Genomic DNA, 12146 nt, shown 5'->3' with positions numbered 1-12146 from the left:
ACTTAATCCTTCATTCAAGTCATGTCCCACTTTATATTTTAGGAAGTCTTCCTTGAACCCTTCCTGCCCAGAATTCTGTTAGGTGCTTTCCCTATATTCAGTCATAACAGACTGCACTTTCCCCATCAGAACACTATTGAAGTTGTTATCCAATTGCCTGTTCCACACTAAAGCACATTTTGTTGACCATGGTATCCTATGTGTAACATGATGTCTAGGAAATGATAGGCCCTCAAACGTATTTATAGAATAGTGTTACTCATCTAAAGTATGAAAAATATCTTTACAGTGCTAATGAAACAGGTCATGAGAATTGGATAAATTTTAATAAGTCATTATCAAAAGCACTGAAATAATCAAGATCTGTGCTGTCCGGTACAGTAGCCACAAGCCACATGTGACTGTTTACATTCAAATGAATTGAGATTAAATAAAATGTCCAATGTAGTTCCTTGGTGGCACAAGCCACATGTCAGGTGCTCAGTTGCTGCATGTGGCTAGTGGCTACCAAATTGGAGAAAGCAGATATAGAATGTGCCAGTCGTTGCAGGAAGGTCTATGGGTCAGCACTGGTCTAGATTATTAAAATGTGAAGAGGGAGCCATTTAAACTAATTGTGTACTGAAATTAACACCAATAGTAAATTTGAGGAGTACATTTCAGAACTGAAAAACTGTACAGCCTCATGATTTTAGAATTCAGAGAGTAAAATGCTCACTTTGAGAGACACCAATTTGGAATTAAACACTCAACTATAAAACTAAATGTATGTTTACCCCTAAACCAGTAATCACAGTCAATCAGTAAACTTGATACCAGATCAGAAAGCACTTGCAAGTTTTCAAGGCTGACTGGAAGCACTAACCATGTGAGCTAAGTTTGCCATTTTTATTTTTAATTTGAAGTTTGTGAATGGAAAGATGATAGGTCTTTCTTGTTACTATTTTAAATTTTCTTGAAGGAACATTGGGCCAGTACTTAGCTTTATAATTAGTAAATTAGTTTCTTCAGAAAAGTAAGGTTTTTTTCTTGAAGGTACTTAAAGAAATAATCTCTAAGATAGTAATCTTGAGGTAGATTAAAAATCCTCGTTAGATTTATTATAAAATATAATTGAAACAGTTCTTATTGCAAGTGGCTATCCCCTGTCCTGCGTTAAACCAAGTATATAGTTGTTTTTCAAGAGATAATATTAGAAAATGAACAAAGAATTAATATATTCTATAACTGTTTAAACCTTCAATGTTGAGGCTTCCAAGGAAAAGGGGGGAAAAGTAATTTTGTAAAAAAAAAAAAAGTTTTGCATGTTTTTCCTGCATTTTGATGTTCATTTTTGTTTATATATCTTTAAAAGATTTTTACTAGTACCTGTAAATCATATTTATATTTGTTCTTCAGAGTCTAAAAGAAGAAATGAGTCTAAAATATTTGAAATATATCCATATTTCTCATGACTATACCACAATGGATTCTTGTATCTCTATTTTGAAGACCCATTCCTTTTTTAAAATACTACTGCTTGCTTGATTTGCATGTCTTATAAGCATAAAACCCTGCTTCACATCTCATTTATTAAGAAAATAATCACTGTTGAACAAATAATAATGTGCATGTTAGATTACTTAAGGCGTATACACAAGGAGATAAAACTGAATTTTTTGTTTTATTTAAAATTCATCTCTTTTAAAAGTTCACAGCTCTGGTGACCTGTAGGCACTGGTACTAAGACAGATCAGTAGAGAATTATTTAATAATAATAAGAGCAGAAAAGACAATAGGTTTCCAAATATAGCCTTTTTTCAGTAATGCAACCCCATAAGTGTTAAAGGTCACCATTTTTTAATTATTATTTTATATGACTATTCTCGAACTAGAGCAAACCAAATTTCTCATGTGTTGTTGTTTGTTTTCCAATACCTAGAAGCAAATGTGAAAAATATTTAGCCTGGGTCATAATCATTGATTTTTAATGATATTTACAGAGTCCATGGCATGTGGAACTTGGCATGAAGCAGCATGTTTGAACTGAAGGTTGCATTCTAACTGCTCATAGCACCTAACTAAAAGTAACATTGTTTGATTTTAAAACGTATCAAATAAGATATCAAAGAATAGAATATTCTTACTTTTTTGGGATTGGTTGCTGAATATATGGCTGTGAAGTATCCAAAATTTAAGTTTTGGGAGTAATTCCAGGGCCCTGCCCAGAGTCAGATAAAAGATGACGGCTCTTTTAATCATAGGAGTGTTTATTATTTCAATTACCTCCCTCCATGGTATTTTTTTATAATTACAAGTCTCTTTCCCTTCCCTGAAGGCCATGGCAATGTTTTATTCATCTCTGTAACTCCAGCTGCCAGTTCAATGTCTGGCACTTTGTAGACATTCAATAAATATAATATGTGTATAAATTATATATAAATAGAATTTTAACATATGTAATGGACTGGCAAATGCATTCCTTCACTGTAACAACTTGTTGACAATTGTTATAGCGTTAAGAAAATTAAAAATTTTGTGGAGTTCTCTTTGTAGAAGTCAGATACAATCTAATATTAATAAAGTGAGAATCTTTCAAGTGAACCAGAGATGCATAAAAGTTGTTGTTTTGTCAGAAAAAAATAAAAAGGCCCCAGGAAACCAAATAGAGATTTGATTGTAGTGCAGTGGAAAACAAAGGACTTCCAGACTCACATAGTGTGATTCCTGGGGAAAAGAGAAGCAACCTGTTAGTGCTTGACCAGTATTTGGCAAGAGGGATCAATGGGTCTCAACAAATATCTCTGGCCTATGCTAAATCACTCTGGGATCTTGCTAAAATGCTGGTTCTGATTCAGTGGATGTGGGACAGGCCCAAGATTCCATGTTTGTAACAAGCTCTCAAGTGATGCCTATACTGTTAGTCTGTGGACCAAACTCTGAGTAGCAAAGATCTAGGCTTGTATTTCTGAACATCTATTTTCTTCAGCAAGGAGTTTGAAAGAACATGTGTAGACCGTTTCTCCTTGGTAATTTTACTGAAGGTTAGAATTATACCATAAAATAGATTCTTAAAACTGATATCCAGTGAAACTAATTCTTGACACAGTTGCATTAAGTTTTCTTGGAGGAGTGATATAAAGAGACCCATCATTAGTCAATGGAGTGAGTATTTTGAGCACCACATCTCCTGGCCTGGCCCTTCCCTTGTGAGTGCCCACCAGTTGGTGCTGGCTGCTTGGAGCACATGTTGTGGAATATTCTGAGTCTGTGTCTGGAATAGGTCAGGAAGTATGAAGTGATTGGTTAGGGATGTCTGCATGGTTTTAGAGAGGGTAGAGGCAGCTCTCCTTTCCTTATTGTCCTCACAGTCAAAATAATTCAAAAGACATTCAGGAAGAAGACTTGAGATGCAATCATAAAAAAAGACTATAATTAGACAAAAACTGCCTATGAATACACCAGTTTAGGTAGATGGATTATATTATTGGAAATATATTTATATCCCATTTTATTGATAGTTATTTGACTTATCCAGTCCTGTCTCAAAAGCATTTAGTGTATTCTGTGTAATCCTTAAATTTAACCACCTGATGGAATTTCTGAATAAAGAAAAAAATAAATTCTGTCAATTATTTCTAAAGGTCGTAGAGTTAATGACTAGCTGGGAGGTTAATTAGATTCTGAAAGCCTCTTCATATCAATTAAATCTCTTATCTTTATGTTTTAGTAAATAAACTTGGTAACTATTTATAGAGCTACTGTTTTAGGATAAGAAACATTGTCAACAGTAAACTGTACAAGGGGTGTTTGATATTTTTTCACATCTAAGAAAGCATTATTACCAAAAAATGATATCCAAATTAACTCCTATTCCAGACTTCTGAGTTACCTTTATTTCCTAAACAGCATGCAAATTATTCCTTAGTCCTAAACAAATACCGGTTTTGTGACCTCAGGGGGACCATTTCATAGAGAGAAAAATTGAAGTCAGTTACCCTGAAAATGAGCCACTATTCTAAAACCAACTCCAGCTCTTTCACTTTTTAGTTCCAGAAACCCAACCCCTTTAAAGGTTATTATACTCATTTGTAAATAAATTATACCTTTAGTGTCTATGATATGACAATTACAGACCCAGTCCTTTGGTCAAGTGAATTGTCTTTCGATAGTATAAACAAATTTCCACATGTGGCTAATTAATTTTTAATTAATTGTAATTTAATGAATTAAGAGTTTAGTTCCTCATTCTCATTGCCACATTTCAAAGGCTCAGTCACATGTGAGGAATGGCTACCATGTTGGTCAGGGCAGATATGGAACATTCCATCGCCACAGAAACCTTCTATTGGACAGCATTGACCTAGATAGGGAAACTGGCAAATCTAGTGCTCATTCACTGAGGTAATTGGTGTGGTGATTGATGGATTAAACCCAGTAATAGGCATATAAACTGGAGGGGATGCACATGGCTATTTCATCTTTAATTCCTGCAGTTGGCATTTATTTTGTGCTCAGTTTTGTGCCTGGGCAGAGGAAACCAATCAGGAAAGCTGAGTCACTCCTTTAGTAGGTACTCCAAAAAAAGAGAATAGTTGTTGAAGTAAATGTGATTTTGTGGAGCAAGATGAGAGGATGGAGGAGGAGACATTGAGAATTACCCTGAGGAAGAGGGGGAAATGGAAGCAGAGACAGGAGAGAAGGGGAAGGAAGCAGACAGAAACAAACTATATAGATCCTGAACTTGTCCAGCAGGAAGGAAAAGAGCATGCATACACACTGTTTCCTCTGATTTTTCCTAACTAGGTGTGTGAGAAATTTTATCTTCATACCGGCTTCATGATTGGTCCTCCTTAAATGTGATTGTTCTGAATTAATTTCATCGTGTGGGGGAGAAGGGGTGGTAACTGCATGGTGATTTTTCTAAAGAATGTAACTGAAGCAAAGATTTGCCTTCCAAATTTTACTTTTGTGTAGTGGAACTTTAAAAGCAGCACAAATTTGGAGGAAAATAGAGGTGAGAAATTGTGTTCTAGTTATAGCACCATCACACACTAGTTCTCTAACCTGGAGTAAGTTGCTTAACCTCACTAAGCATTGGGTTCTTCCTTGAGTTAGTACTGTCTACCCCGCATTCCTCATATGACTTAAGTGAGGATTACAGGTTATAAATGATGTCAGAATCCATTGTAAACTATAAGGGTATGGAAGGTGTTTTTATTTTTAACATCAAGGGAAAAGTTCAGGTTCCAAAAAATGTTTAATCAAAGGAAAGAGAAGCAGCAAACTTTCAATTTTGGAATGATTATACAGCATTTTATATGAACAAATACAGAATTTTGTATAAATTAAGAAGATCTAGCAAAAGTCAATGAATTTATTTTTTTTCCTTCCCACAAACATTTATGAAATGCTTTAAATGTGCAAGGCCCTGGACTGAGTTCTGTGGGAAATACAATAATGACCATGACATGTTCATTGCCTTCCAAGGCCAGTAGTCCAGTGTGGACAAAACCTGCACAGTATTTGTTCTTTCATTCAGCAGATAATGATGAACATGAAGACCATGTATCAAGCATTGTGCTGGTTATTGGTGATGCATCTGCGACCATGATACTCAGTGCTCTGAACCATAATAAGACATAGACAAAGGGCAGACAGATAACAGAAAGGAAAGAAAGAAATTCCAACTGAGCTTCTGAAAACATCTCATACTGGATTTTAGATGACACCATGGCCTTGAATGATAAGTAGAATAGGTTAATCATGCTAAGTCTGTGAGCCATTTAAAATAAAAGTGAGACTCATAAAGGAAATGGTAGATATTTTAATGCATATTTACACACATGTATACACATATGTATGTAGTGTGTGTAGTATATGTAGCAGCCTTTATTTTGATTTCCCATTGGCACTGGATTTTTTAACATATGGTTTCTTTGTAAATGTGGTTATAATTTCTAGAGAAATTCCTTAAAATACAAATGTTAGAAAAATGAAGTGAATATAATTGCCTTTAAGTTTGATAAAAGGTTCTTTCGTGCTGAGAATGGAAACCTTAAAACTGCATCCTACATCCTTGGTTTAACTTTACAGATGAGTGTGGCCCCCCATCCCCCAACACCCTAAATTCTAAAACATGATACATCTGGCTGAGAGACTGGAAAATTGTTACATGCTTGTGTAACATTCTTATAACTTAATAGTTCTACAACTTTTCTCGCAGTTTAATCATTGGAGAATGTTCCTTGTTTTTGTAGTCACTGTTTCACATAGTAACAGCTTGTTGTATTTTGGTCTGTTTGCCAGAGGGTAGGTTTATTTTTAAAACCCTGAACTCTGAATTTTTCTTTATTTTTCCAAGATTGAAAGCAGCTGAAATGCCTGGAGTTACAGGTTGAAGGCTGCTTTACAATATGGGAAGGGAAGCTTCATTCCCTCCTCCCTTTGTGTTTTTTTTTTCTTCTTCAATTTTTTTCCTAGCAAATGCCTTCTAACTGGTAGTTGTCTAAAAATAGAAAACTGCCTAACTAAAAATAGCTTGGCTCTCAGTCGTGCCAAGGAAAATGGAGAGGAATAGGCGTGGAATAGAAGGCTGAGTAATCCAGTTCTATTCATTCAGAGAAACCTTTGCAAATGCGGGCGATGATAAAGTGCCCTCAAAAAAACCACAGACCTGTCTCTCTCTCTCTTCAGACTTCTAGGTGCCAATAAACATTTTAGCCCCAGGATAATTTTTTTTTCTCATAGGTTGTAAACATTTTCTGAAAGACAAGGCTTTGTTTCACAGAACCTGAGAAACTGCCATAAATAACTTTTCTTAAGTTCTTTAAAAAAATCGTCATTGTAAGATAGATTTTAAAAGAGCATCTTAAATGAAAGTATTGTAAAATAATGTGCATCATGTAATAATTAAGAGGAAATTCTGTTATAATAAAAACCATTTACTGCTTGTGATTAAACTTTCAACACTTTAAAGAGTTCCACAGAGAGAAAAGTCTTCCTGTGACTCATTGTAGCTTAAGAGAGCAGCTGACAGTTTAGTTTAGATCGCATAGACATAAAATCCTCTTCTTGAGTAGATATCCCGTAATATACCAATATTTAATCTTTTTCTTGCAGTTATACTTTTCACCCAAGCTGATTTTTGCTTTTAATTTTTAAAATTGAGGAGAAATTACTTGAAAAAATAGCGTTTTGAGAATAGGATGGCTTTCAGTTTCAAGAAATGAATTGAGTAAGCTATTAAAAAATATGTAGGCCAGTTTTGCAGTGGCAACACTTGTATTTTTTCCATTTTGTTTTGCTTAAGTAATCTGAATAACCAGGGCAAACACAGCAACAGGGTGTGGAAATGTCAGCACAGTTCATGGGGTTATATGGGACTGAGCATTGTTATGTTCAGTTCCTGTAATGCTGCTGGTGATAAGACTCTTGAGACAAAGGATGATAATTGATGGAAGGAGTCTTAAATCATTGCTAGAAGAATCAAAGTCCTTGTAGCTGTGTACATCGACTCTTCTGGTCTCCTTCCGTCTTGTAAAGCATTTTGTCGTCTTGCATGCTGGCCCCCCACTGCTCTTTGTAATGGATGCAGACCACAAGTGATTCCTTTATGCAGTATACAGGGTGTAATTGTGTCTGTGTGGTGTATTAGTAATTACCAAGCTGAATTCCCATATTGTATCTTTACTGCAGGCATGGAAAAATAGGACATACAACCCTGCATAACCATTTGCAACCTAGATAGTAAGGCACTTAGAGCTATTTTCCAGGAACAAAGCCTTTTATATGCACACTTTCTAAACAAAATTTTCATTGTTGAGTCATTGTGCTATGCAGGGAAAATTCAACTTTGGAAATTATTACCTTTGATGTTATATTATTTATGATTCTTCAGCAAAACCTTTGTAATGTGAAAACTGTTGGCTATTTTTAATGGCTAAAATAAAATACCATTTAATATTGCTACATATAATAGTGATATGAGCAACATTAGCTATGCTAGACCATCATATAGAGAAAATAGTACATGAATTAGTACATATAATAGATTACACAACACTCATAAAAATTAACATAATTACATAGTGGCTTTTTTTTTCTTAAATAGGATATTTTCACATGCAATTTATTGATCTGGGCTCAAGGATTGTTAAACTTCAGAAAAAGCTGACAGCAATTACAGTAAACAGATGTGAATTAATTATTAATTTCCTTGTGATAAAATTTGCATCCATCCTTTATGTATTATGTAGTTGGTATTGATTTGACTACCCTCCTAATCATTAGGGATTTGAAATGTCTGCAGTATTATTAATCTGTAATAGAAGCCAAAATAATATAAGCAGGTTGATTTAAACAAAAGAAAGTATGTTTATTCATACTTTGTTTTCAGATTATGCATCAAATGCTTATATAATGACAGTTAACTATTAAATAAAATAGCATAGAAATTAATATGGTCCTAGCATTGTTGATAATCAGTGCAGTTAGATTTGTGAATTATTAAAGCATGCAAGATTTTAATTTCATGTTTACCTTCAAATCTAAAAGTGACCTTCCAATTTGTTTATTTTAGAAATTAACTTCCACTTTCATCTGCAGTCATTTTTATTCAAGCAGCAATTGTTAAATTTCCAGGATGTACAGAACTATAGTGATGTTAGAACAGTTTTAAGTCTGAAAGACACAATCTATGACCTCACTAAACTTACTCTCTAGCTATGGTAAAAATATGCATGTGAGTCAACTGAACAAGAAGGTACAACAAGAACTATGAGATACTTAAGAGAGGCAGCATGGCATAGTGTTTGCCAGCATCAGTTCTGAAGATTGGCTGCCTGAATTCTTAAGCCAACCCCACTGCTTACCAGTTGTATGAACTTTGGGCAAATTACTTGGCCTCTCTGTGTCTTAATTTCTTTTTTGGTAAATAATAACAATAATAACAGCAAAAATAATTGTACTTCCTCATTTGTAAAATGCTTGGAACAGAGTTTGTTACATAATGTTTGTGATGAAGATGATGGTACCATGTAACCAAGTAATAACTGCTAGGGAGTAGAATATAAAACAATCAGAGAAGCCACTATAGACAGTGACTTTGGGGCTCAACAAGTCAAGTTCCAAAAAATGGATGTGAACTGTTGAAGACAATGTGGACAAACCTTTCAGAATACCAATTATGCAAAGGTCTATCAGAAGACATGAGCAAGGGAGTGAAAAAATATTAACTTGATCTGAATAGAAGGTTCACATACAGAAAGAGCTATAAGGAAGATGAAAGGTGAATGAGGAAGAGGAGACAGGAAAATCAAATGCTCAAAATGGTTGGTTCAAGATTTGATGTAATATAATAGGTATGAGAAAGATACTCTATGGTCTCAAGCAGTAGAATGGCATAATAACAACTAATTCTTGAGGAAGGTTCTACTGGAAAATGTAACTATGTCTAGAGAGAGGTAATTTATTTGTAAAAAGTGGAAGTGTCAAACTATCATTTTAATTTTTGTAAGTAGTATGTATACCTGTGCACGTGCTCAAAAACTCAGAACCTTTCCCTATGCTTATTTGTTTAAGCCATTTATGTCATCTGATAAATAACAATGGTTATATTTTAAATGTTGTCTTTGAAATAGGCATGTAATTTCAGTTTGTACTGATAATATGGGCAAATTCATTTCTTTGAGGATTATTTATCATATACAATGTGTAAAAGAAGCAAATTATTGAAACATCAGGAGGTGTATTTTAAACAATATAAACTTCTCTAAATTAAATGAAAGAAATCAAAATCTGTAAATTTAGAAGTTCCTGATGAAGCACATGGACTTTTAATGACCACATAAACAGTTCAGGATTCTAAATACAATACTGCCAAGTATAAAAACTCGTTTCCTTACACTTTCACGTCTATAATGTAAACACTCAGCCGTTTCACTGGAAGACAGTCTGGTGTAGAAGGGGCAGACGCAACTTTTACAGTCAGACAAACCTGGTTTCAAATGCTGGCTTCTGTTGCTTTCATAAACTCTGTGATCTTGGGCAAGTTTCTAAACCCTCATTGAACTCAAGCTTCCTAAGCAGTAAAAGAGGGATATTAAATCTTAAAACAACTAGCTAGTTGTTGGGCACATGATGCTCATAAACATGTTATTTCCTTTCCTCCTGGACTTTCCTAAACATTCAAATTTAGGCAAAATTTCTAACTTTTTTACTTTGTCTTCCACTTACATATATATCCCTTGGACATTTACATCATCAATATGAAAAAAAGATAAAAGTTTATTCCACATAGGTATATTTTTGTGGTTGCATTCAAGCAAAATGTCCTATTTTGAATTGTCACACATAATTTATATAGAGCTATTTCTCATGTAACAAATAGGAGTCACAAAGTAACTCTGTTATTAAGTCAAGTCAAGACAGAATTGAAAAAAAAAAGATAAATCAGCGGCACCCTGTCCAGAAGAGGGGCTAGCCCAAGTTCTTTTGGTGGACTCTAGTAGATAATTTATTCCCAAGTTCTTTTGGTGGACTCTAGTAGATAATTTATTCCCTGGTATCCCCTTTGAACTACTATGTGTCCAGGGAAGAGCATAGTTAGACAGTAAGGGAGAGAGAGATTGAGATTTTAAGACAATGAAAGTATTTAGCAAAAAACTGACATAAAAGCAAATAATGCATTTCATTAAAACACTAGCCAGTCAATAGTTTTTAGTGATGACATTGTTAATAATGAAAATATATGTCTTTCATTGCTTCTAGCATGAGACTGAGTATCTTTGCTCTGGTTCCCTCAGTGTTTTGATGGCAGTAACTGTATGTACTCTTGTCATTGAGCCAAGCACATGCTAATGTATTACACATTTGGCTCAGTTCCAGGTGAGCAGGTGTTTTAAATATTCCAGTCACATAGCTACAATATATATTGCTACTGGGGAAAGAATCTCATTTCTGAGCCACTGATGTTTGTTTGGCATTCTGTTCTGAACCGCTCCTGTTTCATACTATGAAGACTTAGCAAAGGTGAATTGTGATTTGGAGAAAGATGACCGCAGAGCCCTACTTTTACTGATAAGAGGGGCAACAAATTTATAGTTCTGCACTCTGTCCTTGGGTATTAAAATATACATAGCTCGTTGCTTGCAACACTTGATGTCTGACTACTAAGGTCAAAACACTTGCTATCAATGTTAGAAGAAAAGGGAAACATTTCGGAGTTTTCCACAACTGAGATATATGAGAGATTTCAATTGTGTTAGAGAAAAATACAGCATTTAAGTGACAGAAACTATATGATAGCAAATGATTTGTTGTATTATGACTAGGGGAAGAAATTTGTTTTCCATTGGAAACCACCATTCAGTTTGCAACTTTTCTGGAGTCCAAGTCACTAAATTGAAATATTTCCTTCTTTAGGAAAAAATATTTTTTTAAAAAAGCTATGCAAAAATACTTCTCTCCAGAAATAATTCTGAAGATTCTTTAAAAATTCTTAGCTTCATGCTTGTGTACACACCCAGACACACATAGAATAACCATGAGACTGGCACAGTTTCCAATAGATGATCTCAGATCTCACAAGTCCCTGTGCCAGAGCAAGAAAACTTTCATTGGTTTTTGTCTGTCCCTTGACTTCAGCAATAAAGTAATTCAGTAAGCAAGGGGAACATCTAATTCCCCAGCCACCTACCTTCATACTTCATCTTAGTATAGATTAGATTTCTTTGATGATTAGACGATTAGTCAACAGTGTACATTACGTCTTGGAAAAAGTCTTTGAACCATGTTTCGCTTCCTTTTTTAATGACACAGTTTCACCTCGTTTGTTAACAATGTCTTTCAAAAGAAGTGAGATTCTATTCAGAATGATACCCATGGCTGTTTGAGACATCTGAAAACTATTAGGTGGTTAATATGTGATTAATATTACTTGCTCAATAGAAAATTGACTTTGAACCTATATAAAATGGACTGTAAACTTTCTTTAAATATTGCACCACTTTGATTCCATTTAAAATGAAAATCCAGTTTCTCATCTGAGAGAATTGTGTATTGGCCTGGCTGTGAGAAGCCTCTAGAGAAAACAGGGGAGCTCAGCTACTGTGGAAACAGTGACTATGTGGGTGGCATTTTCTCTGCTGAGTCAGGTCCACGCCAGG

At 34.6% G+C, this 12146-nt stretch overlaps 1 protein-coding gene and 1 long non-coding RNA gene across 7 annotated transcripts in view; one reads left to right on the top strand and one right to left on the bottom strand.

The window, feature by feature from the left end:
* The window catches only part of MEF2C (myocyte enhancer factor 2C), a 138278-nt gene that overhangs the window by 70681 nt on the left and 55451 nt on the right, over nucleotides 1-12146 (top strand). The gene's annotated exons all lie outside the window — the stretch shown is intronic.
* The window catches only part of LOC119508239, a 28671-nt gene that overhangs the window by 1774 nt on the left and 14751 nt on the right, over nucleotides 1-12146 (bottom strand). The window lies entirely within an intron of this gene.

The sequence above is a fragment of the Choloepus didactylus genome, chromosome 13 (genome assembly GCF_015220235.1).
Source record: "Choloepus didactylus isolate mChoDid1 chromosome 13, mChoDid1.pri, whole genome shotgun sequence".
Lineage (NCBI taxonomy): Eukaryota > Metazoa > Chordata > Mammalia > Pilosa > Megalonychidae > Choloepus > Choloepus didactylus.
Note: the sequence above shows the minus strand (reverse complement) of the source record. Positions and strands in the feature narration are given on the sequence as shown.